This window comes from Microtus oregoni, unplaced genomic scaffold, assembly GCF_018167655.1.
Source record: "Microtus oregoni isolate MIOR12 unplaced genomic scaffold, Mior012 000020F_ref0000438, whole genome shotgun sequence".
NCBI classification, from domain to species: Eukaryota; Metazoa; Chordata; class Mammalia; order Rodentia; family Cricetidae; genus Microtus; species Microtus oregoni.
The window spans coordinates 39,083,022-39,110,626 of record NW_024543079.1 but is presented as its reverse complement, the minus strand read 5'-3'; positions in this window follow the sequence as shown (position 1 = coordinate 39,110,626).

The window sequence follows — 27,605 nt, the reverse complement described above, 5'->3', positions numbered from 1 at the left end:
TGACAGGGAAATGTCAGACCCAACTTGGATCATATTATAGCACTCAATGCTCCGTTTGAAACCTCTTAGATTCATCTGTCCCCCCAATTGCTCAGTTCTTAGAGCACAGAACTAAGCAATGGTAGTCTAGGCTCCTTATATACCCTGAGTACCTGCCCTCTAGACTCTAGCCTGCGCTCTGAAGACACCCAATGGAGAACTACAGCCCTTCTTCAGCACCAAGAACCTCGAAGCCTTGCCTTCTTGGAGTCCTGGGCTTCCTTTCTACCCAGGATCTCACTGCCTCTTTAGACACGATGCCATGATCCACCCACCCCCTCCCCAGGGGGGCGCCTTATGGTTCCTTGGCAAATTCATTCAGATAGTGCTCACTTTGGAACCAGAAGCCTTCCTAGAGATCGAGGTAAGGGTCCCAAACTTTTCTCAGTGAAGGTTTGCTGCTCTTTCCATACCCCTTCAGAGTGAGAAAATGCTGGATACCTCGGGCCTCTTGCTCCGTGCCCAGCCTCTGCCTGGCCCCATCCAAGCCAAAGCAAAGTCCTTTCTCCTTCCAGCCTTGTTGAGGTGTACTCTCACTTAGCCTTTTTATCTTTTTATGCCCACAAATCTCAAGAACTATTTGTTGTAGTATTAGATTGTGCTACATTAGAAAGAAGAAAAGAAATAAAAAGGTCTCTCCGCACCCCTCTACCTAGAGACAAGCAAGGTGTTACCTGCTTGGATAGGGAGAAGATTTCCCCTTCTTGCGCCTAGGACTTAGTACGTGACTGAGCTATACCCTGTCTGCACGGACTCCCTTTTTTGTGAAAACTGCTTCACTCACTCGTCGTTATTATACATGGACAATATTGTGCAGTGTTGGTACAGCTCCGTCTCCAGGTCGCTAAATGAATAATCATAGTGTTTATTATGAACAACACTTGAGAACTATCCCAGTCGATCTAAAGGGCATCAAGCACTCTGATGGGCTCTTCCTCTGCAATCTGGGTTACTTTCTTTGTAGGAAGCCCTTTGTAGAGGGTCATGAGCCCTTTTGCTGTTCTTGCTACATCGTAATAGACTGCCCTCCATGAGAGAGTATATATGTGTGTATGGATAACAATGATGCTTTTACAATTCATAGACTCCCTCAAGAATTGGCACGAAAATGCTGAATACAAGGCCAAAACATGACTGATACCTTTATCCCCACACTCTTTATGCCTTGAAGCAGGCTTTCATCATCTAAGTTTAGCTAGCTGTGTAGATCAGGCTGGCTTTGAACTCAGAGGGATCTGTCTGCCTCTGCCTGCCAAGTGCTGGTATTAAAGGCATGTGCCACCATGTGCAGCTGATTATAATTTGGTTAGTGACTAAGGTGCACATTGAATAATTTGCCACAGAGCAGTTATGTTACCAAGGTGGTATGCCAGTGAAGTGTTTTGGCACCTTCCCTTGGTTTCTGTCCCTTCAAAAGGTATTTGTGAGTCTGTGTGAATACGTGTGTGTGTGTGTGTGTGTGCACTGTGTGTGTACAGTGTGTGCATATGAGTGTGTGCAGGTGCAGAGGCCAGATGTTACCCCCAACATTGTTCTTGAGGCCCTGTTTACTTTCTGTTTAAAATACCAGCCTGAAATTCTCCAAGAAGGCTAGACTGGCCGGCCAGTGAGCCCCAGGGACCTGCCTGTTTCTACCTCCCTAGGACTGGGCTTGCAAGCACATAACACCATATATCTGTCTTTTTAAAACCACTGTGTGAGTGTGTGTGTGTGTTTGTGCACGTTCATGCGTGTGTGTGTACATGTATATGATTTGTCCATGTTTACATGTGAATGGGCACATGTATCTGTGTGCTTATGAAAGCCCAAAGTTGACATCAGATACCCCCCTCAATTGTTCTCCAATTTATTGATTGGCTCAGAATCTGTCACTAAGCCTGGGCTTGGGCTCAGCAGTTACAGCTAGTGTAGCTAGCTACCCTGCCTCAGAGATCACCTCTGCCTCCTGAGTTCTGGGATTACAGGTGGCTTCAGCATGGGTTCTGGGCACCCAAGTTCCTGTCCTCATGCTTATGTGGAAAGTACTGCCTACTTCATATGTCTCCAAACCTCCATGCCTATCCCCTACACGGACTGGGTGTATCAAACTCAGGACCTTGTGCTTAAGAGACAAGTACTTCATGGACGAGCTGTCTCTCCGGCCTACACGTTAGATTTCCCAGGACACTGGCAAGCTCGTCCCCACCAACCATTAATACCGAACATGCTGGGCTTTATTCAGACAACTTGATTTTATTTTCAAATAGCTTTCTTCTTTCTTGGAGAGGACTTGGCAACGGCTTGGCCCTGTTGTGGTCAATTAACCATTTGTCTCTCTTGCCAATGGAAGTTGGCCTGTTGGGCTGGACTTGGACACCAGATGCCACCTCCTGATTGGCTGCCCTCTTGGTGACGTCATCTATACCTGGAGTACCCAATAGACAGTGCGATGGGAAGGAATATGACTGTCGGGACGGTGCTTTTGGACACAGATCACTGCTGTCAAAGGAGTGGGTCAGCATCGGAGCTCCTCAAGACAAGACCTACCGGCGTGACCCTGGAAGACTCAACCATTTACCCTTACAGCTGCCACCATGTCACATGCCTGGCTTCTCAGTGCTGAGCCGGTTAGCCAGGCCAGGGCCAGACTTTCTGCGATTCAAGGGCGATGAAGCAGGAGAGCCTCCAGCCTGAGGCAGAGCTGGGTTAGTTTGCATACACAATCAGTTCACAGCTGTGGCAGCCTTGAGCTGTCTAAACCCCCTTCTAGCTGGTGAAAGAGACAGTCCTCACCTTTCCCTTGCCAGGGAGACAGCCGTCTAGGACACGGTTCTGGGAAGGCAGCATAATAAAGGTGACTTCTCCCCTAGATAAGGGGAAATCTTCTACCCATCACGGTTTGCCTTCCAAAGTTGCAAACTGCACCTCTTCCTTAGACTTTGGGGGCTCTCTGGCTCTTCCCACTGTCAAAATCCACCAGCTCAGCGGGGCGGTGGTGGCTAACGCCTTTCATCCCAGCACTCAGGAGGCAGAGGCAGGTGGATCTCTGTGAGTCCGAGGCCAGCCTGGACAGGACAGGCTCCAAAGCTACAGAGAAACCCTGCTTCACAAAAAAAAAAAAAAAAAAAAAAAAAAATGGCCAGGTTAGATTTGATTTTGGTCTATACTCTCAAATATGATTACTATATCAGTTAGTGACCACAGTACCATGAGAATCCCGATAGCCGAGCACAGAAATCCCTGGGAAGGCAGTGGCCTAGGCAAGCTTCCGAGATGACACAGAACTTGAACTGAATTTGGGGGCCAGAAAGAGAAGTGAAATTATACACAGTCCTGTGTATCTGAAATGTCATCTTCGGTGCTCTTTGCCTGTGAGAAGGTTGAGGCCACCAATAGAAGGAGAGCATGATTAATCCAAACAATTCTGAAAGATCTGCCTGGAAGCTATGCTGGGAGGAGATTTAAAAAAAAAAAAAAAAAAGCAGGCCAAGGGCAGTGGTCTTCTCCCAAAGAAGTCATGCACCCTTGGGCTCCAGCAGGTAGCAGCTGGTAGAGGTGGCAGAGCTGCTCCCCAGTTTGCATTTGGTGACAGTGGCGGGGGGCGGGGGGAGAGGGGTTTTCCAATGGCTCCTTGGCTTCAACAGTGGGCACATGTTTGGGAGACAAAGACAAGTTCAGTACTGAGCGCTCTGAACTCTGAACATCTAGGAGACATCACAGCATAATTGAGAGGTCCGGACTCCAGCACAAGGAGTCTTTAATTAAGGCCAAGAGTCTCAGTCCAATAGCCACAGAGTTAGAACAGGGACGGGAGTCAGCCAGCATGGGGTGGCAGAGTTGCCGTTTCCCCTCGACTGTGATGAGGGCCAGCCCAACTGACTGGAGCACAAAGGGGGTGTGGGCTCAGCAGCCCTGGTACCTGTTGCTCTACAGAGGAAAAGACAAAGAAAAAAATAGAAAAGCCGAAGAAAGGGATCAATTCGCCGTCTAGGCCAATCACCATTCCCCACAGCCGCCCTGCTAGGAAAGAATTTACTGGAAACCAGTTTGTTGAAGGATCAGTTTCCCTGGTGAGCACTCCCTGGAATTTACCCAAAAGTTGTCTGGGTTAATTACTTTAACAATGATCATCGTGTTTGTCCTCTGGTTCCCACAAGCCTGCAGAATCCCCTGAGTGGTTCTCTACCTTGCATTACTTTCATTTCGATGGTTGGTGTTGGGTGTGTGCTTACTAGACAGACAAGCTGCTCAGGGTCTTCCAGCCCAGCTCTGGGCAGTGTCGACTTTATGAGTGTTTTCTCATTTAGAGATTGAAGGACGTCCTGGATGCATGGTATTATTAATTTGTTTCTGTGCGTGTGTGTTTGTGTGTATGTGTGTGTGTGTGTACATGTGTGCGTGCGGATGGGTTTTCCTCAACTGTATTGACTGTCAGCTGTAATTTGAAAGACGTGGGGCTAAATTAGCCTACAGTCCCCACTTTGGGATCTTTGTCATTGGGGAAATTGTCATGGGATATGAGAAAATTAACATTGCAGAAAAAAAAATAACGTTGAGCTGGCTGGCTGCCAAACCACTCTGGAGCCAGAGTAGGTACAAATGGATGCTGAGATTGCCCTCGTGGGCCAAAGCCATCTTTCCTGCAAAGCAAAGGTTAAAATTGGAGAAGTCTTGCGGATTGCCAAAACTTTTATATGTGACAATTGAAGAGAAGTTGGCTCTAGAAATGGGAACCACATGCCTACAAACCTGATAGAAAACAGGGTAGAGAAACCCCAAAATAAAACATCTCCACCAGATGAATCCTAAGGCCTAACCAGAGAAAAGAAAGAATACTAAACAGACTTAGGAACTTGCCGGGAACGTGTTATGGCGAAGTTGTAAAGAGTCGCGGGAGGAGTTATTTGGGATTTGGTAGCCTGTGGGATTTGGCAGTCTGTGGGATTTGGTAGCCTGTGGGATTTGGTAACCTGTGGGATTTGGTGGTAGCCTGTGGGATTTTGTGGTCTGTGGGATTTGGTGGTAGCCTGTGAGATTTGGTAGTCTGTGGGATTTGGTGGTAGCCTGTGGGATTTGGTAGTCTATGGGATTTGGTGGTCTGTGGGATTTGGTGGTAGCCTGTGGGATTTGGTAGTCTGTGGGATTTGGTAGTCTGTGGGATTTGGTAGTCTGTGGGATTTGACAGCCTGTGGGATTCGGCTTCAGAAAAGTGACTTTTAGTACAGTGTTTTTTAAACAATCACTTCCCAGTGTGGCTCTTGGGAAATTCTCTTTCAGGGAACCACACCTTCTCTGAGAAGGGGGCTGACTTCACCCTGGGCGGGCTTAAGAGGCAGGTGTTATCTGGGGTCTAGCTTTTGCAGGACAGCAGGGGGCTGATCTGTGGGAAGAAGACCTTTTGTTGAAGGGGGTGAGGTCATCTGAGGGCAGAGGAGGAAATAAGAGGAAGTGCCATCAGGACCTGGAAAGGTGCTGAGGCCTCTGGGGGAGTGCAGGTTCTCTCCAGCACTGCTCTAGAGCCTGGGGTGCACTAGCTGGACGGGGTGCCAGGTACAGGAGTAGGTGAAGGGAGCGAGCATACCTGAGACTGAGGTTCCAAGGCCAGGGAGCAAAGCTCTAGGCAAGAGAAGCGGTGGGAGGCCGAATGATCAGATGCAGGCCAAGGAGGGAGAGTGCCCTGGGAAACAGTGAGGCCAGGCCAGGGGTTCCTCCTCACAGGTCAGGAGCAGGTCTGCAGAGACAAGCAAGGAGAACCCCAAAGGACTCAGCAGGAATAAGGCATAGGTCTGAAGAATGTTTGGTGCCATTCTCAGGCCCAGCTCAAATATAGGTCTGCAGGTTCACACAGACAGCCTCAGACACAGACACACAATCACACAATCACACACACACACACACACACACACACACACGCTCCTCACCACATCGTCCTGGTCGTGCAGTCTTAACTGCCCCATCACACTTATTCCCACACAGGAAACAGGCACCGAAACCCTCTCTTTCACCTAGTATTCCCATCCCGTGTCCTGTCCTCCCTCATCCCTGCCAGGTAACAATTAACACAGTCACACCCCAGGAATCTGCTGTTTCCAAGCAGATGCGATTATTCATCCAGGACCAAGAAAGAATTAACCTGTTTCCGTTTCCCCGCTGCCCCTCTGTCTTCCTCCCATTCCGAGGAGGCAGCCCTCCTCCTTCCCACACCCTCTCCTGTCCAGAGGCAGCAGGAGGCCTCTCTGCAGGAACACTAGCTGGGGATCTCCAGGCTGGCAACACCTGCTCAGCGGCAGCCTGGGGCACAGTGACTCCTGGGGTGGCAGCTCAGAAAGCCCCTATTAAAATGCTAATGTAACATCTGGAAGGGTGAAGGGTAAAGGCAGCACCGTACCTCAGAGCCTCTTCCCGTCTGAGCTGCCAGCGCACAACACCCTGTGGGCACCACAGCCTGTGCTAAGGGCCCTCTGGACTCCAGGGACCCAGCAAGCGTTTTGCTTCCTGTACGAGTTCCATAGCTGTTAGACTTACGTTTTAGAGTCTCCCAGGACAGCAGGCCCTGAGAGCCTGGCACATGCCCACCCCACCCTGCTAACACTCTATATTATTTAGGGCCCGGTGCCCCCCTTTTCTCAAGACATCTCAGCAGCATCACAATTGTCCGTGTAAGATACTGTCCCCTTCAATCTGTCACGTCAGAGAAGTGGGGGCCTACCAGCCCCGTTCACCCCTCACTTCTCATGAAAATGATTTGAAAAGTTCTACACTTTGAATTGCACCTGCTTCTGGAAAGAGGAGGCAGGCGTACAGATGATCCTCTGCCTACCTTGGTGGGGCGGAACATTTTCTCAGTTCTGCAATGGTGCGGACGTCTCTATCCATCAGCCCTTCTGTTTTTCACGGTCAGCACATGATTCAGCCAGTTCAGTGGGATGTCCAACGCTTTATCAGAAAGTAGGCTTTATGTTAGATGTTTCTGCCCGACTATAAGATGTATCAGTGTTCTGGACCATGCTTCCCTGGGATGCTCTGTAGGTTAGCTACACAAAAATGTATCTCTGATCTGTTGTATTTTCAGTTTATGATGGGCAGCTATATTTTCCCTGCTCTCATGAAGTAGTGATAAAAAAACAAAAAACAACAACAACAAAAAAAAACCCTGGCCATGCTACAGAACAGACCAAGCAAGACTCCAAAAAGTGAGGCAGGGAAGGCAGACTGAAGAGGTACTTGCCATTAGCTCAGGTGATGTTGGTTGGCCAAATGCAATCAGTACGGTGACTCCATGCTTGTCTGGCAGTCAGGAGGGACCTGTCTGACCTTGTAGGGTAAGTGAAAAAAATGTGGGGAGTTCAGGCCAGCTTGTGACAGGATGGAGGTACTGTATGTGGAGAGAGAAATAAAAGAAGTCTAAATACAGCCAATATTTAACTGAACCTTTCTTTACAATTGCTGTAACTCTTGCACAAATATTTAACCAGGAGAGAGAACTCTAAGCACCATCTATCAACACTATCCCATTGACGTGTGGGATTCCACCAGATGTTTATGAAATGTGTTAGAACAACTCCACCCACTTTTATCCACAACCATCCCCAAACTCAGAGGATCCATTATTGCCACATACCATGGTCCATGTACACATCATATCTTAGAGTGGTGGTGGTGCACACCTTTAATCCCAGCACTTGGGAGGCAGAGGCAGGCAGATCTCTGTGAGTTCAAGGCCAGGCTGGTCTATAGAGCTAGTTCCAGGACAGTCAAGGCTGCACAAAGAAACCCCGTCTCAAAAAAACAAAACAAAACAAAAATATGCATCACGTCTTGGTTTTAAAACAAACCTCAGCAATGTAAAAGAACTGAAACCACACAAGACAGCTCCTCTGATTCTCATCAAACCCACCTGGAAATCATCGCTGAAATGCAGCAGGATATTCTCAAGGACTTCAAGGCTCAACAGCGTGGTCCAAAGAGGAAAGCTTGAAGGAAATGAAAAACCAAAACCAAAACAAAAGAAAATTCAGCACATCCAAATGTGTCGGCTACACTAACACAGTGCGGAGGGACGTTCACACTGTTAATGCTTGCACCAGAAAACAGACACTTGTCAAAATAAAGAAACTAAGTTCTTGAGAAACTAGAAAAGGCAGAGTAAAGTAAACCTAATACAGCAAGAAGGAGGAGAATATTATAAAAACAAATTTAGAACTATAGAGATGACCCAGATGGTAGGAGCACTTGATGCTCTGGAGGGGGACCTGTTTCAGTTCCCAGCACCCACACGGTGACTCACAACCATCTATACCTCCAGTTCTAGGGGACCTGACTTCAGGTCTCCACCAGCATCAAGCATGATCATAATGCACATACAAACACACAGGAATATACATGCATACACACACATACACACAAACAAATAAATACATAAATAAACCTTAAAAAATAAATGTAAGCACAAAACTAATCTGAACACACACACACACACACACACACACACACACACACTACAGTTGAGTGAAAATGCATGAAGTAAAATTAGGCTTTGGAAAATAAATTTTTAAAAATAGACAAAACTAGGGTTGGGGAGATAACTCATTCAGTAAAGTTCTTGGCATATAAACATGAAGGTTTGAGTTCAGAGTTTTGCTCACATGTAAAAGCTAGGCATAGTGGCACATATCTGTAACCCCCAAACCAGGGCAGGGGTAGAGCTCTTTGGCCAGAAAGTCTATCAAAATCAGTGTGCTCTAGGTTCAGTGAGAGACCCTATCTCAAAAAATAATGTGGAGAAATGATTGAGAAAGATACCTAATGTTGACCTCTGACCTACACACACACAAAACTGATGAAACTCTAATAAGACGGACTTAGTTAAAAGAGAGAAGCATAAGTGGCCAGTACCAGGAAGGCAACAGGGTCACCCCAGACACCACAAGATCAATCTGGAAATACTACAGACAACACCACACACATTCCTCTGACAACTGAGAGGATAAGAAGCAAGTCCTCAAAGAGCATTGACTACCACAACCTACATGACATGAAATAGGCTCTTGGGTAGTCTTCTTAGTTAAAGATGTCTTACATTTGTTTATGCTGTGGAAACTTTGTTTAATGATGCAAAGATGTGCTGCATTCTTTTATGTTGCATTTGTTTAACTCTGTGAAGCATGTCACTTTACCTGCCTAAAACACCTGATTGGTCTAATAAAGAGCTGAATGACCAATAGCGAGGCAGGGGAAAGGATAGGTGGGGCTGACAGGCAGAGAGAATAAATAGGAGGCGAAATTTGCGAAGAGAAGACAGAGGAGCAGGATAAGGAGGAGGACTCTGGGGGGTAGCCATCCAGCTATACAGCAAGTCACAGAGTAAGAAGTAAAGAAAGGTATTCAGAAATAGAAAAAGATAAAAGCCCAGAGGCAAAAGATAGATGGGATAATTAAAGAAAAGCTGGCTAGAAACAAGCCAAGCTAAGGCCAGACATTCATAAGAAAGAATAAGTGTCTCTGAATATTTATTGGGTGCTGGGTGGCAGACCCCCTAAAAACTCAAAGAGTTAAAAAAATGCAACAACAGTTAATTAATTGATTTTATGAGTACGAATGTTTTGCTTTCATGTACGTCTATGAACCATATGCATACCTGGTGCCTGTGGAGGCCCGAAGAAGGCATTAGATCTCCAGGGACTAGAGTTACAGACAGTTGTGAGCTGCTATGTAGATGCTGGGAATTGAACCTGGGTCCTCTGGAAGAGCTCTTAACCACTTAATTATATCTCTAGGCCCTGAATATTCTCATAAAGGGTTGTACCATGTGATTAAATGGAATTTACCCCAGGGAAGCAAGGCTGTTCCAGATCCTAACACCCCTCAGTGTTGCCCAAAGAGGAAATGTTACAGGATCATTTCATATGATGGAGAAAAAGTAAGCACACAATTCAACATCCATTCAATCTGGAAGCGCTCAAGACATAAAAATAGAATCTGAGTGTGGTGGCACATGCCTTTAGTCTCAGCACTAGGGAGGCAGAGGCAGGAGGATCTCTGAGTTCAAGGCTAGCCTGGTCTAAAGAGCCAGTTCCAGATGCACAAAGAGACTTTGTCTCAAAATGAAAAATAAATAAATAAATAAATAAAAATAGAGGGGCTGGAGAGATGGGTCAGCTTCTAGGAGCACATCACACTTTCCCAGCACACACACTAGGCAGCTGGAAGCTTACTGTAACCCCAACTCCAGAAGATCCAATCCCTCTGGCCTCACTGGGTACCTGAATTCATGTGCGTGCGCGCGTGCGCGCGCACACACACACACACACACACACACACACCCTATTCCACATAATTAAAATGAAATAAATATTTCTTTAGAAAAGTAGGTGTTTGATTATAAACATGTGCAGTTTATTTATAAACTTACAGCAAACATCTCACACTGGTGAAAAATTTGGTCTCTTCCCCATACAATCACAGACACAGGGCATGGTTATTCAGTAACACCCTGGGTGTTCTAGACAGTGCAACAACACAAGAAAGGGAAGTAAAAGGCATGCAGAACAGAAATGAAGAACAGAAATGGTCCTGATTTTCAGATTTCATACCAACCAATGTAGAAAAATCCCAAGGAATCTACCAAATAAATAAATAAATAAATAAATAAATAAAATCTAGAATAAATGAGTACAGCAAGGTCACAAGATTGTATTTATTTTCTTTTTTTTTTTTACAGCTACAACGAAAGGACCAATCATTTTATTATTCGTCTTTAAAAGGAATCTTAAAGTAATCACAAACTTTTATACAGCTCTACTTTAAGTCTTAAGGGTATGAACCCACTCATCAATAGGTTTTTATATCAGGAAAGTGAGGATAGAAATGGGTATAAGTAATTAATCATCATCTTTGGTCGTCAGCCAATTCTAGCAAGAAAGGTACATGAGCTAATGATAATTGGGCTACTTTGTTCTTGTTCCCTGACAACAAGTTCCTCATTCAACTATGTGCCTTCCTCAAATTTTAGATTGTCTCCTTGGGTTTTTCACCTCAAAACTGTTTCACAAAAGCATCTCAGTTGAACTTTATTTTCAAAACTGTGTTTCAGCTATGGAGCGCTATGGGATTGTATTTCTGTACCCCAGAAATGAAGACAGAAACACTCCAGTTAAAATGTCATACCATGGACAATCACAAACAATGCTTACTTGAAAGGCTATCAAACATGTACACATAAGATGTGTGAGATACTGATGATAGGATCATAGTGTTTTGTACATGTCTGGTCCTCAGCCTCCAAAAAAACACAAAGACTCCACCAAGGAATGTCTTACAGCAAAAACGTAAGGAGAGGAATGGTGGGCTATTTCCCACACCACCTCTTAAAGAAAGAAATTAAAGTGCGGTGATTTGTTTGTGCTGTAATATATAAAGCATGCCTGAAGATCAGAGTGTGGAGCAAGCCACTAGTTAGTCATAGAGGCCAGGAAGTGATGCATGAAACAATCCCACACCAGTTTGGATCTAAAGGGTTATTTATTTGAGGGGAAAAACTTACAGAACACCATCCTACACGACAGCCGGGAAAGGAGTCTAGTCGCTGGAGCAAGAGAGAGAGCCGAGGGCTGCTGTTGCTTTTTAAAGAGAAAAAGACCACGGCTCAGTGGGCTGGTATCTCACTGGCTATTGGCTGAAGGAGCAGAAGGAGCTCCCGCAGCACCTCCCCCTTTTGCATATTCCCAAATATTGTTTATAAATGTTCTTTTACATTTGAAGGGGTATATAATATAGATATGAATAATTTGCAATGGTATAAATTTTGCTTTATTAATACAAATTTAAGGTCAATATTGTTATATGTATATTTCTGCTCTTGATAAAATATTGTGATTGTGTAGTTCATTTAAAAATGTAATGTATAATTTAAAACTATAGGTTGTTAATGGATAATCATCAATAATGGTCAAGTTTGTAATCATGTTAGATTTTTTAGATGTGCATAGATATATTTCAGATAGGTATTCTTCATATCTTTCAAAGACTACAGAATATGACATTAAATGTTTTAATAACATAGGGTTTTTCATGACAATGAGACACGTCTGCTCCTGGCAGCACCGGCTACTTCAAGAAAAAGATGGACATTGAAGAGACTCCTTAGCCGTTTGGGCAGGAAAGTGCTCTTGCCTGAACTGTTACATAAACCGGGCATAAAGAACCCACAGAGAGAGGACTACTAAACTTGCCTAAAGGTGAGATGGTCCCTCAGGGTTCATGTTTCATAAAAGAGTCTGCGAGACATTCTACAGGACACAGAAGAAAGTGACTAAACTGTCTTTAAAATTTCCTGCTTCATGGAAATGTCTGCTGGATACTATGGGCCTGTAGGCTAAAGATGGATGCCCCAACTGTACAGAAAAACTTTGGGTGACTGTACAGGCAGTGAGATGTCTCTGTCATTTCTAGAGTTTTGGAAGCTGTTTATTTCTTGTTTACTTAGTTAATATTATATCCTTCTGAAGTCTTTGATGGAGTTAAAAAATAGATAGATAGTTATAGTTTTCCTTAGTTATAATAAAAGATAAAATAGGTATAAATATTGTAACTGTAATTCTTGCTTGATAACTGTTTTGTTTTATGTAATTTTACTATGTTAAAGTTAAAGCCTTTCTTTTTGCTTAAACAGAAAAAGGGGAAATGGTGTAGGATGTGTTGTTTTCATTGGTTGAATAGAGACTGCCTTGGCCTTTTGATAGGGCAGAAACTTAGGTAGGTGGGAAAAACAGAACTGGATGCTGGGAAGAAGAGGAGTGTCAGGCAGACGCCATGAAGCTCCAGCCCAAGACGAATGTAGGTTAGAATCTTTCTCGGTAAGCCACGACCTCATGGTGCTACACAGATTATTAGAAATGGGTTAGATCAAGATGTGAGAGTTAGCCAATAAGAGGCTAGAGCTAATGGGCCAGGCAGTGTTTTAATTAATACAATTTCTGTGTGGTTAATTCAGGGGATAAGCTAGCCGGGTGGCCAGGAGTCAGGCAGTGGGATGCAGCCCCTTCCTCTTACTACAAGGAAGTGCTGGCACACACCTTTAATCCCAGCTCTTGGGGGCAGAGGCAGACAGATTGCTGTGAGGTCACCTTGGGCTACACTAGATTGGTCCAGTCTCAAAGAGAAACAGAACCAGGTGGTGATGGCTCACACCTTTAATCCCAGTACTTGTAAATCGCTTGCCTTTAATTCCAACACCAGGGAGGTGGAGAAAGGAAGAGATATAGCTGGGCAGAAAGAGGAATATAAGGTGGGAAGAGACAGAAGTTCAAGACATTCAGTCTGAGGATGTGTAGAGACAGGACACCCCATTCAGTCTGAGGGTACATAGAGACAGGATTTTGCCCCCTTGGTTCTAAAGATTTCATAGAGGTAAGAACTACTGGCTGACTGTTCTGCTTCTCTGATTTTTCAGCTTTCACCCCCTAATATCTGACTGGTTCTTTTATTGGATATATATACATATTCCAATTCGAATTTGAGTTGTATTAAGGCCTTCACTGCATATCACCATCCAGCTATGAGAGCAGCACTAGTGAAAACCAAAAAATAGACAATACAAATGCTGGCCTAGATGCTAGGAAAGTAGACCTGTACTGCCAATGGGGATGTAGATCTCCCAGCACTCCGCATAACAGCTGGGTGATTTCTCAAAAACTCAACGACTTAGGGCTGGAGAGATGGCTCAATGTTTAAGAGCACTGGCTGTTCTTCCTAAAGACCCAGGTTCAATTCCTAGCACCCACATGGGCAGTTCACAACTGTCTGTAACTCCAGTTCTAGGGAATTCAACACCCTCACATTGACACGCATGCAGACAAATCACCAATGCACACAAAACAAAAATAAAGAAATGGTTTAAAAAATTAGTCTTTTCAGTATGCTGTGACAAGATATCCCAAGCAGGTGGCTTCAACCGATGAAATTCAATTTCCACAGTTCTGAGGGCCAGAAAGTGTAAGATCCAGTTGCTGGTACTTTGGGGATATGCTGGGAGCCCATTTTATGGCTTCCACTTGGTGCCTTCTTGCTGTATCCTCACATGGTGCAAGAGTCCGGACAAGTACCCAGGCCTTTTATAGAAGGTTGCCTTCATTTTGCCTCATGGGCAATTCTCTTCTCAAACACCTTGCCGTCCAACTCCATCACATAAAAGATTAGTTCCAACACAGGAACTGGAGGGCGAGAGACATGAACATTCGAACTGTCACATTAAGAATGCACTTTTCACGTGGCCTAATGATTACATCCATTTTTCTGGAACCTAACATGACTACAAATTTGATTATTACAGATGACTAACTACTAACTGTATTTCTTAGTTATACCTTACATTTTTAAACAAACTACATAAACACAATACCCCAAACAAGAGTAAAAACACACATATAGTATAACAGAAATAACTTTAAATTTGTATCAACTGAAATCCATACCCATGTAAAATATTTAGAGATTAATAGCTATTTTTTGGATTAGTGATTCAATAATCTATCCTTTTATCTCATAATTTCTATATTATATCCCCCTTTTTTCTTTAGAAAGAGATCTTCGAATTTATCACCTTTGTTTAGCTTTTTCCTAATTATGACCAATAATAACTTATAACCAACCCTCCTTAAATGATGACAAACATCCATAACCCTATCTTTTGGAAATGTGGGCATTCTTTTCTCTAGATTGCTTCTTGTCTGGGGATGTTGGAATCTTTGAGGGATCCTAAGAAAAATCAAGATTATAGTCAAATCCTGCCTGGAGTAGTCTTAGAGGCTAGACAATGTTGGCCAGCAGCCTTGAAGCTGTGTTGGATGCAGAACTCTGAGGAAACTGCAACAGAGGCACTCTGAGAGGCTGGGTCACCTGGGCCATCTATTTTTATTAGTGCCTTGTCCCCTTGCTTGTAGGGTTAAGTCAGCCCCTTTAGGGGGCGGGGTTTGCCTCGGGCGTTTGTTGACGGATAAATCAAGCATACAGAGGCTGTGCCCTCCCCTTTTTCCTGGCTGGAACCTCGGTTCTGTAAGTTTGTTTATATATTAAAACTATATATATATATATATATATACACATATATATTCTTTAATATCTGCCTTTGCAATTATTTACGCCGATACACTTGCTCTGAAAATACATAAACTTTCAAATATAACATACATATCTGTATTAATATAAGTATATTCTGTGTGGTGTACACAAGTTAGCCAAAGATAACTTTTTTTTGTTTGATATTTCAGTTGGTAAAGTATATGTTAAACATTTTGTAGTTTTCTAGGTCATTTCTTTATGTCTATAACCAAGGTTTTTAGGGGGTCTTCCTCAATCAAACTTGATCATCCTTCGCTCTGAACAAAACCAGGGCCTTTCATTTTCTGTGGGAATAAAAGGATAACCTCTTGCCCAAAGCAACATATCTTTTGACTTCCATTTTGAAGTCAAGACATTTTTAAAATATATAGGTTGGTTTTATTCAGCAGCCTTCACAATCCAGTGTCTCTTATTGCTTGTTCATCAGCAATCAAAAAATTCAAGGACAATACAATAACATACAGGGTCCAGATTTCTCATTTATTTTTCACTCTTACATGGCTTTTCCTTTATATTGTTTTATCCTTTCTTTAAAGACTTTATTATTTTTAAGCTATTTTTCTATGACTTTTTTGTTTCTCTCCAAAGCCGATGTACGTTTTTCCTGTTGCCTACATTTTGCACTCTCTTTCCAGGACTTTAGTCCTAAAAGCACATTGTCTGCCACTGGGATCATCCTTTCTGAGTGACACCTGTGTCTTCCCACAATTCTCAGACTGGACCAATTCCCTTTTACTCTCTTTCTCTGCATTATATTATCTTTTGAATTTCCAAATGTAGCTGGCAAATGATCAAAATGGAATTCCCTGAATATTTGATTCTTGATTCTTGCTCTGGCCCTCTCTCACATCCAGTATTGATCTGTTGTTGGGAAAGCATTTATATCCCCAGGAATAACCAATCTAGACAGTTCTTTGAGGTCCTGCATTTTTCCACAGGAATGACACACCCACCCTGGGCTACTGCCTTTTGGGACACAGCCTCCAGGAGGACCCTGGTAGTTCACCAATGCCCCCCTTTCCAATATCCAAACATGCTCCTTTACCAGTCAAACCCTGTCTTGCTTGCCCTAGGAGTTTGCTGCTCCCTCAAGGACCACCCTGGCCCAAGTAATCTTCCCACCCCTGAATCTGAGTCTCTCTGCAAATTCCTGTAGCCCCACTACTGAGTCTTATCAGTCAAGGTGATTTTTGCCTGTTCTAGAGGTCTGCACAGATGCTCTTTATGGTCTGAATGCACACTGTCCCCCACAGGGTCAAGTGTGGCGTGTGGGATACCTGTCGCCAGCTGGTGGTGGTGTTTGGGGAGGTTCTGGAACTTTCAAGAGGTGGGAAGTAACTGGCTAGGGCAAGTGTTTGAAGCGTGTGGCCCAGACCCTGGTTTCTCCACTCCCCCCCCTCTCTTCTTTCCTCCCTCCCTCCAATTCTTTTTCTTTCTCCCTCCTCTCAACTTCTTCTTGCCCCACTCTTTTCTCCCTCCTTCCCTCCCCCACTCCTTTTCCCCTCTCCACTCTCTTACTCTGATCTGCTGCAATGTGAACACCTCTTCCACAAGCTCCCGGCACCAGTAACTGAACCATACCTCATCCATATTGATGGACTGGAGCCCTCAGAAACCATGAGCCCAAACAAATCTTTCTTCCCAAATGTTGTTGGCCTTGGGCATTTTGGTAATGGTGAGTAACTCATGCAATAGTCACTGTGTCTTAGATTTACCTTGCTCTTGAGTGTAGTCCTGATGGCTCACTAGTATCCCACTGGTGACAGACACAGTGTGCTGTTTATCTTCTTCATTCCTGATGAATTTTGAGATTTTTTTTTTCTCCTTCCTCAGGATTTTTGTTAGTTCACCATCCTTTAGTGTTTTGTCTGAAGTCATCTGTCTTCAAAGTAGTTGACTTTTCCTCAACATGAGGCAGATCAACAAGTATTTGACCTCCCACCTTCTTTTTCTGAGGCCAGGGCAGAACTTATACTCTCTCTGATGTCAGGAGGTCACATCTAGCTGTGTGTCAAAATAAATGAGAAGTGGACATCAGTATGGGATGCAGGCTCGTGGGGAGGGGGCACAGCGGGAGGGGCAGGAGAGCCCTGACCAGTCTCAGGGTGAGGTTCTGTGGACGCACTGGCTTTTGTGAGAAAGAAACAGGCCACACCAGACAGCCCAGGCTAGAGCTCCCTGGAGAGCTGGAGTCTCTGGGCTGGGCTTGGGTTCTCTGGCCTCCTGCCCAGTGTCGTGAGGCAACCCAAATGAGAGCCCAAGAGAGCCAAGAGCCACAGGGCTGTTTTTCTAAGATTTAAAGGGGATTATGTCATCCACCCAGCCCTTGTTTGCCCCAGGGAAGAACCTCAAGTCTCCTCCCTCAGGACCCTCTGAGAGATCCTTCTACAGTCCGTGAGGCGGAAGAGAACAGAGCTGCAGGGAGCTGGAGCAGCTGGGGATGGCCTCTGGCAAGGGCCTGAGGGGTAACTGACAGCACCTGATGACCAGCGGAGATTGCAGCTTGTGGGCCACCACGCTGACTGTTTACATATGTGTAATCAGAGGGAAGGGAAAGAGATTTGGGGGAGAAACACCAGAGAAAAACCCAAGAAGCCACAAGACCTAGACGAGAATCAGCGATCTGGTAATAACCGGGTGTGCTGTGAGGCTGGTGTTTATCCCAGACAGAGCTGGTGCTTTCCTGAGATCTGGTGACAATTTGGGGCACATATATTTAGGGGGAAGGGCAAGTCCTGGGAAGAGGTTTTGAGTCAGGAGACCTGGGGCTGAAACTTAGCCATGCGGTCCACAGCTTTTCAGATTTTGGGCAACCAACAAGCTATCCACTCTGCGTGCAGAATCCCTGCCTGGAGGAGCAAGCCTGCCAGCCCCCATGGCACAGGCATGCCTGGGCATAGAGTTTTGGAGGCCCAGGCTCACTAAGTCTCTGGCTGCATGTCCCAGTGAACATATCAGTACATTATCCAGTTACCCCCAACACCTTTGCAGTCTCCCCCAACCGAAGCCATAGTTTGTGTTTGCTCCTCAAGTCTTACTATCAAAGCGAAGTCCTGTTAGAGTACAATCCTCACCCAGCTTCTCGTATTACAAGGCACTATTTGCTCAGTGTTTCTGAACAACTTATTATGAACCACAAAGTTCTATCTTGAGAAAGAACCACAGGCTACAATATCCTCAAACAGAACTTGTTCTAGATGCAGAGGGTCGCCCCCAGGAGACAAAGGAACAATAACACCCAGACGGGAACTTCCAACATAGAGCATGATCCTCCGGCTTCTGAAGCTTGTTTATAAGATACAGTGAGCGAAGCAGATTCACACTGAAGAGACCAGTGCAAGACATAGGTAATCAAAGGCTCTGCCAGTAGCTTTGTATGGCCCATCCTTCCTGGACTACGTCCCCCACGCAAGGTCCCTGCATCTTAAGTGATTCCTCCAGGGCCACAATGGGGTATTTGGGAACAAACTGGAACAAAAATCTAGTGCTACTTCATAAGTGTAATTCTGCTGCTGTTATGGATTGTAATATAAATACCCGCATTTCCTGATGGTCTTAGCTGGCTCCTGTGACGGGTCGTCCAACCCACAAAGGGGTCTCAGTTCACAGGATGAGAACCACCGATCTAAAGGGATAGCGCAGTAACAATGACACTGGGACTTCAAAGAGCATATGCAGCAAAATTTGTGGTTTCCAAACTTACGTTTTATTTTATTTTATTGTGTGTGTATATGTATGCATGCAGGTGCACATTTGTATATTTACATACACAGCACATGTGTGCACATACATGTAAAGGTAAGAAAAACTTTGGGTGTCATTACTCAACGCTATCCCGCTTATGGGTTTTGTTCTCTTTCTTCATTTATCTTCTTTACTTTCATATCTGTGCACTGTAGTTACGTCATCTCACCCCATCCTCCTTTCAGCCCCTCCTGTGTTTCCCTCCACTTCCTCTCAAATTCCTGCCCTCTTTTTCTTTATTATTGTTTTATGCACACACACGCACACATGCACACACACACACACACATCAATATATAAATAGAACATGCTGAGTCCATTTAGTGTTAGTCGTATGTATATGTTTTAGGGTTGACCAGTGGACAACCTATCAGGCGGCCCCTCCCTCTGCAGTCATTAATTGCCTGTAGTTCTTCATCTAGAAGTAAGATAGACTCTCTTACTGGTCCGGAGTTTGCTCAGCCGGTGAGGCTGGCTGGTCAGTAAGAGAGTCTATCTTACTTCTAGATGACGTCCACTGGTCTCCAGCTCCCCAGCACTGAGATCACAGGCATGTGCTACCATGTCTGGCTCTTTCCATTGGTTATAGGGATTGAGCTCAGGTCTTCATGTCTCCTCAGCAAGCACTTCATTGACATAACTATCTCCTTAGCTTTTCAAACATACACGGTATTTAAAATCTGTTAGTGAATCTATAGCATGAGTTAAATAAATGCTTGATTCTTCTCTCTATATTTCTGATAGTTGGCCAAAATTTCACTTTACACGTTTTCTCATGAAGAACGTTATGTGTACAATTATCCTAAAATAAGCAATACGACACCTCTAATCTAGAAATAGAAAGCTCCCAGAATATCTAATTAGACCCATTCCACGCTCTCTGGAACCTTCTGGAAGCTGTTGCTGCCCTGTGAGAGCACCACTAAATACAAGGTGGATTGAATCAACGGTTGGCAGAGACTGTGATGTCCCAGGCTCCGGGATAACCCCTCCCTTGTCATCAGTCACCCTGAAGTACCTCTATAATCACATCCTACGGTGGCCCGGAGGCAGGCATCAAACAGCTGGCGGGCAAAGTATGAAGGTGACTTGCTGACAGGTTTGTGACTACCTGACTTTGAGACGGGTTGTCAGACACGTACCAGAAAGGAACTGTGGGGCCAGCAGGCAGCTGACAGCTGGAAAGCGCAAGATGGCAGAGCGGCTGTGCCCACAGAACCCGGAAGCAGACTGACGAGCCTGCTTCTTAATTATTTCCTCCCCTTTTCTCTCTGCCTGCTTCCCATGCATTCAGAGACTCATGGCAAGTGGAATTCAGCCTCCTCTCTGTCACTGTTACATTTTCCCCTGAAAACTGGCTTGCTCCTAGTCCTGGGGCTCCCGCTAGAAGGGGAAGGAGGATACTGGATGTGGAAGAAGTGCATTGCTTCTTTATTTTCAAAATAAAGAACTTCAGCCAACTTGTTTTCCCCAGTGAGGCCATCACTATTGGCACTTTTTTTTTTTTTTTTTTTTGGTTAGGGAAGACAGTAAGAGACACCTCAAATCATATCTTGTTGTCCCCCAGCTACCACATCCCGCAGATACAGGCGGGTTCACATGCAAAGGAGCCCAAGGGATGAGCAACCTCTTACTGAACACATTCCAGGGAGTGTTTCCGATTCCTTTTTCCTCTAGGGCTGGCTTCCATCTGCAATCACTGGAAATAGTCTGGCCCAGGACACCAGACACAGGCAGGTGTGAGGTGGACAGTGTCAGGGCCGCGAGGTGGGACGCGGTGGACAGTGTCAGGGCCGTGAGGGGGGACGCGGTGGACAGTGTCAGGGCCGTGAGGGGGGACGCGGTGGACAGTGTCAGGGCCGTGAGGGGGGACGCGGTGGACAGTGTCAGGGCCGTGAGGGGGGATGTGGTGGACAGTGTCAGGGCCGTGAGGGGGGACGCGGACATGTGCAGTGACGGACCTAGCAAGAGCTGGACAGTTCTTCTCTGCTTGCTCCTGCAGCCCAGAGCTCCCTCCGATGGTTCCAGCACCTACGTCATTGGTGTTAAGCATCAAGTTGGGGCTCAGTATCCATCCTAAGTCTTGAAGTCTTGGCGCGTGGCAATCTGAAATACAGAAATAAGGAAGAGCGGCATCGTCGGCAATAGACGGTTTTCTGGAAGTTTCTAAAGAGAGACACTTCTCTCTTGAAACAGGGCTCCTGTGAGGGAATTCCAAGGCTGGTTAAGGTGGGTCCTCTGTTTCTATCCATGCCGGGGTCTAGAGTCTGTCCTAAGAATGAAGCCACAGCCCTGTTGGAGCAGAGCATCCTTCTGAGGCTAAAACTGAAACAACAAGAGAAACAGTGTGAAAGCCCCTTGCTGAACCACAGCCCTGGCCTGGTGTCACTTTTGAGAATATACTTCTCCATTCTGCAAATGGTTTGCTGTTTTCCTTGTGGTCCAGCTATTGCTGTGCCCTGAGAACTCTCTAGCAACTCCTTTACCAAGAAATGAGCTAGCTCTTCTGGGACTGTGTCTAGTGTTTCTCATATCTAGAAGGAACCAGACTTTGGAGCTCCCAGAAAAGTCAACATTCCCGATGGTCTTTGAGGACCAATGTGTCTTGTGGTAGCAATTGGCTGAATACTCCAACCGAATGCACCAGCTGTAATAACTTGACATCCAAACCGCAGAGCACAGCTCAAATCCTACTCCTTGACAGCTTCTCATCTTTGTCCGTGTACCACAGCTGGGCTCTGGGGATGCAGGCCCTGCGGCTAAGATCTGGAGATTGGGGGAAGGGAGGCAGAACAACCCGCTCTCCCTGGAAGGTCATTAGATAGAAGCATTTATCTTTCAGGCCTGTCCTTGGAGGTAGAACGTGGGAACTCGGGCTATAGAACAATCTCTTTTCCACTTCTGATGTTTAAAAGGCTCCAAAGAGCTCTGCATCCATCCATCATATCGTACCATATATGATGTGCTATCATCAGCTCATCTATGCACCCTTTCCATGTCTATCTGATGAAAGGGTGTCCGTGTAATTGGGGCCCAGTGTTTTGGAACAGTGGAATACAGAAGGCTGATAGAGCCACTCAGATGGAACCATGCTCTATCAGCTTTGAGAAGTCACCATCTGTTCACCAAGTCTGTTTCTTCATCTGTTAAATGGGTCGTTGAGGATGATATGAATTCATGGCGTGCCTCCATAAGCAGTAGCCATTGGTGACGGCACAATTGCCATCATAACTATTGATGTGGGGTTCCCCTCTGTATGCTGTGAATATCATTGGTTAATAAAGGAACTGCTTTGGGCCTATAGCAGGTCTATAGTGGAAGAGAGCTAGGCAGGCGGAACTAAACTGAATGCTGGGAGAAAAGAGGTGGAGTCAGAGAGAAGCTGTGTAGCCCCGCTGGAGACAGATGCCAGAACTTTAGCCAGTAAGCCACAGCCACGTGGTGGTACAGAGATTAATAGAAATGGGATAAATAAATATGTAAGAGTTAGCCAATAAGAAGTTAGAGCTAATGGGACAAGCAGTGTTTCAAATAATACAGTTTCTGTGTGATTATTTAGGGGCTGAGTATCAGGGAACCAACTAATGGCCTCCCTCCAACACAACTATGGCTGTCATTGTCATAACCAGTAAACATTAAACTTTAGAAATACTCCCTGGGCCAGAAATGAACTTCTAGCAATACCCTCAGGGCCAAAGTAATGCCATATCTAGACTCCTCAGTTTCTGAGTTTGCTATCTAAAGATTTGTGCTGCACCCATTTATCAGCAAACACTGCAGTCGATTCCTTGGGTGTGAAAGCACCCATGGGTGTGCCTCCTGCAGAAAATGAAATCAACTCTTTCCTTCATCTCTGCAGATTAAAGAAGGCAGGATGGAAGCCGTGGCCTCTCTTTTAAGGCTCTGTCATCTGAGGAGGTGTCCTGTGACTTCCAAGATATTTCAGGACTTAGAAAAACACATAGAGGGGTTGGAGAGAAGGGTCTGCAGTTAAGAGTGTACACTCTTCTTACAGAGGACCTGGGTTTGGTTCTCAGGAACCTTGTAACCAATTGAAAGAACAATTGGTGAAGATCAACCCCCAAGTAGATATCACATCTATGATGACAATGACCTTCAGAAACACTGGAGGCCAGACAAGAGAAAAATGCAAAATATATGCAGGCAAAATGCTCATATACATAAATAACTTTTTTCAAAAAGGGAATCAAGGTTTTGATTCCTTTAGGCTGTAGGGAAGTGATGTCATTAAAATAGTGAATTTCTAGGTAAACATAAAGACATTTTTAAAATTTAAATATATATGATTAAATAGAAATTATATTATGGGGTATATTTGTAAAGCATATAAATTTTTTAATATTTTTTAAGTCAGAGTTTCTCTGTTTAACAGTCATGGTTGTCCTGGAACTCACCCTATAAACAAGGCTGGCATTGATCTCTTCCAGAGATCCACCTGCCTCTGCCTCCTGAATGCTAGGGTTAAAGGTGTGTGCCATCATCACCCAGGGCATATGATAAATTTAACATAAAGTGATTGTGGTAAATGGATCTATGTTATCCTGAGGTTTTCAGTTTATATGAAGCAAAACCATTTTAACTGAGCAGAGTGTAAAACACACATTGTAATATTGATATAATCAACAATAAGCCCAAAGAAGTCAGCTAAAAGATTAAGAAATAATGTAAAAATATGCTAAGGAATTTTACAAGCACACAGAAAAGGATGACCAGAGGAAGAAGCACTAGAAATTAAGGACTGCAGACGAATGGTGGAACAGAACAACCTCAGAAGGGCTGGCTGTGTACCTGGCTAACAAACGGAAGTGTCAAAACAGCAAACTACAGTCAAAGAAGATTGTCCAGGTGTGTTGGCAGAGGCCGTTCGTTCGCTCCGGCTGCTCAGACCCAAAATAATCACACAGAAGCTATATTATTTAAAACACTGCTTGGTTAATAGCTTTTGCGTATTTCTAGCTCCTACAAACCTGTGACTGTTACTTCTCCTTGATGGACTTATGATGAGAAGTAACAGTCACAGGTTTGTAGGTGCCAAGAACAGAGCTTCAAAAGACACAAAGCAAAAATGAAACAATTCAAAGCAGTGGGGAATTCTGCAATCCTATTTTCAAATGTCAGTGCCTGTTACCTGTCATTGATAGGAAACCTTGGCCTCAAATCATCAGTGGTATCTGGGATTAAAGGTGTGTGTGCCTACTGCCTGGTCTATAAAGCTGATCAGTGCAACTGTTTTACTCTCTGAACTTTAGGCAAGCTTTACTTATTAAAATATAAATGAAATATCACTACATCCATATATGCAGAATAACACTCATAGACCTTAAAAATAAATAACTAAATCTTAAAAAGACATCACTAAGTAAATAAATGAGCAAGCCACATGGTGGGAGGAAATAGTCACACATCTAAAAAATAAACAGATACCTTGGATACAGAAAGAATGCTTTCAATTCACTGACGAAAGATGATCAATTCAATTAAAAATGCTTGAAAGAGCCAGGCAGAGTAGTGCACAATTATAATAAATATGAGAACTTGTGAGGGAGGAGGAGAGTGAGTCCAAGACCAGTTTGGGGTGTGTAGTGAGTTCTAGGTTAGCATAAGACACACCGTAAGATTCTTCAAGGAAGAAAACAAGGGCTGGGGATATAACCCAGCGGTTCTAGCACCTTCATGCGCGGGGCTGAGGTTCAACTTCAGCATCATGAAAATAAGTGAGTAAATAAATAAATGGGTGAAATATTTGGATCTTTCACACACACACACACACACACACACACACACACACACCCATGCAAATGGCCACCAGGGACTTCAAAGGCATTTGTCAGCACTCACCAGGGAAATAAAGACTAAAACCACGGTGAGATACCACAATACTCCCACCTAAAATTAAAACTACTGACATGACCAAATATTAATAAGGATGTGTCAACTCCAAAGACAAGTACACAAACAGTGCCCACAGTCTTACTCCTAGGGGTTTTCCCACAGGAAATGAAGACACATGTCCACCAAAAGGCTCACCCGGGGTGATCATGCCAGCTCTAGTCACTTGGATGGAAAAAACAAAAACATGTTAGACAGACATCAACAATCAGGATACTGATAGACACATCAGTAGACCTGTGCTCATCAGCACTCTGCTTCTGTACCCAGTGCCTGAGGGAGTCAACTTAAAAAGGCAGAAGGTCTGGTGGTTTCAATCAAGGGTCTGCCAGACCCGTTTGTTGCCTTTAGGCCTCTGGTGGGAATGACAGAGCCAGGATGGGCAGCCGGTGGCAGAACAAAAGTTGTCAACTAGCAACTAGAAAGCAAAAGAGAGAAAGAGGGGTGGGCTGAGGTCACAGTGTCCTTCAAGAGCAGCCCCTCAGTGACACGGAGACTCGTAGCAAGTAAAACCCCACTCTTGGAAGTTTCCACTGTCTCTTAACAGTACCACAGTGAAAGCTAAGCCTTTAACACACACACTGTCCCGAGCCTCCTGGCCTTCTGTGGGGAGGGATTAAGACTGAAGGATCCAAGGTTGGCTGCTCAATGGGTCTGGGACATCTCTATGAACAAGCTGAGAGATTCCTGCACCCAGTGCCCATGTGCAAGGGTCTGAGTTTCAGCACAGTTGCTGTTTCTCCTGACTGCCATAGCCGCTGTGGAAGAATGGCTCAGGCAAAGACGGCAGTCTTTGTTCTAGGTGTGTCTTTCCCCAGCTGCTCTGTTCTCGAGTTCGTGCTTCAAGCCACGGCATCCGTGTGCTTTCTCACTGAAGCCTGGTGCAGAGGCCGTGCTGTGGCCGACTCCTCTGACTGCTTCTCACAATGTTCTTCCCTGTGGGAGGAATCAAACATTCCCAGAAGGCCCAAGAAGGCTCCAGAAGTGCAGGGGAGACTCCTCCCAATGCGCTGTGGTTGAGGGGCAGGGAGAAGCTGAAGGCAGGGGGCCCTGAGGGATCAGCAGTGGCAGGACTCTCCACGAAAACGTCATCTGCTCGTCCTTCACCTCCTCTCACGACGTCACCATCTAAACCCAGCCATCGAAAGTAGTGGAGAGGGGGCAGGGTTTTGAGAGCTGAGATTAAGTTTCTTCATAACACCAAGCCTGGTTGTACATCAGTGTGTTTTACATCAATATACTATACACACACACACACACACACACACATACACACACACACGCACACTCAAATTCCCATCAGAACAGAATAGAACCAACAAAGGTATTAGATAACAACAACAAAAAAACCCTGGGGGGCTGGGGGATGGCTAAGTCAGCTGAAGAAGCACAAGGACTTGAGTTCAGACACTTAGCATGCATGTAAAAAGCTAGGGTTGTTGCCAGGCAGACTCAAGAATCTCACAGATCTCATCTTGTCTCTGACCTCTAAGCCCTGTCATATGCTCCATTCAAGGCAATGAAAAAGAGTCCATTTCTCTTAAACTATTATGGAATTGCATAGACTTTACAGACAGCAGTGCGACCAAGGACAGGGTCACATACTCCAAAGGCGTTGAGGTAGGGACCTCTCATCAGAATAATTTTCTTCTTTTCAAATGTCTTTCTCTCTGGAGACCTTATCCATCTTTCTTCTGGAGGCTCCATTCCCACTGGGGTCACTGGCTTTCCGTTCTGCTTCCTGAAGTTCTCTGTAGCTCCCTGTAGCTTCCCTGTCTACGTCCAGTCTAGGTGTCTAGCCCTAGACTCTACTCAAATTGAATCATTTCACTGGAAATATTGACCCAGTGAAGTAGGGTTGGTGATCCTACAGGAGTCTCCTAAAGTCTTCACTAAAACATCACCTCCATCTTAATGATTAGCATCTTCATTGTCAGTTTCAGTATCTTGCCACCATCACCATTGCCACCTCTCTCAACACCATCCTCATGACTGCCCCCACTGCCAACAGCATCACTGGTTCCACCCCCACCATAATCCTCTTGCCACTGCCGTGAGCATTGCTCCGCCACCATCAACACATTGCTAGCTCCTTGTCAGTTCCACCACCAGCGGTATCCATTATTGGGGGTCCACTTTATATATGAGAAACTATTCAGAATCTCTTGTAAGATATTAGTATAACCATCTCCGTTTCATGGAAGATGGCATTAGAATTCTGAGAATCATCTCTCATTTGGAGGCATTCACTCCACTGGGATTCTCTGGCTTCAACCAGGCACTCGCTGTAGCTGCCATGCTGTTGGGCTCTTTCCTTGAATATGGTTGTCCCGGATCCACATCAGGCTTTCATCCAAGGCCAGATGGCCTCTGTGATTTCTACAGACTAGTCTACGGGCCTTTGTTGCAAATAGCCATTCTGCTTCACCCTCTCACTTCCTGAGCCAACCTTTCTTGAGTAGCAACTGTTCCAAGCAAGCTTTGGTCCACGACTGTATCACTTCACAGACTGAAGTCTGCCCCCTAACTCTTTGATCTGGTCCTCTCCATAATTCCTACCTTGGCATATGAGAAGTACTTGGATGTTTTGTTTGTTTTTGTGGGAAGGGCAGCCTGCCCACCATGCCCGTATACTACTGGCAACCCACATATGTTGGGGTCTGGCCTTGGCAGGTTTATGTTCCAGGGTAGGGACTTGTGCATTAGAAATGTTAGGCAGAAAAAACAGAGACACAAAAGACAAGGCAGGAACACAGGATAGAGTTGGGAGGGCAACCCAGTGAATACTGAATCCAGCCATGTTTGTTTATTTTTCAT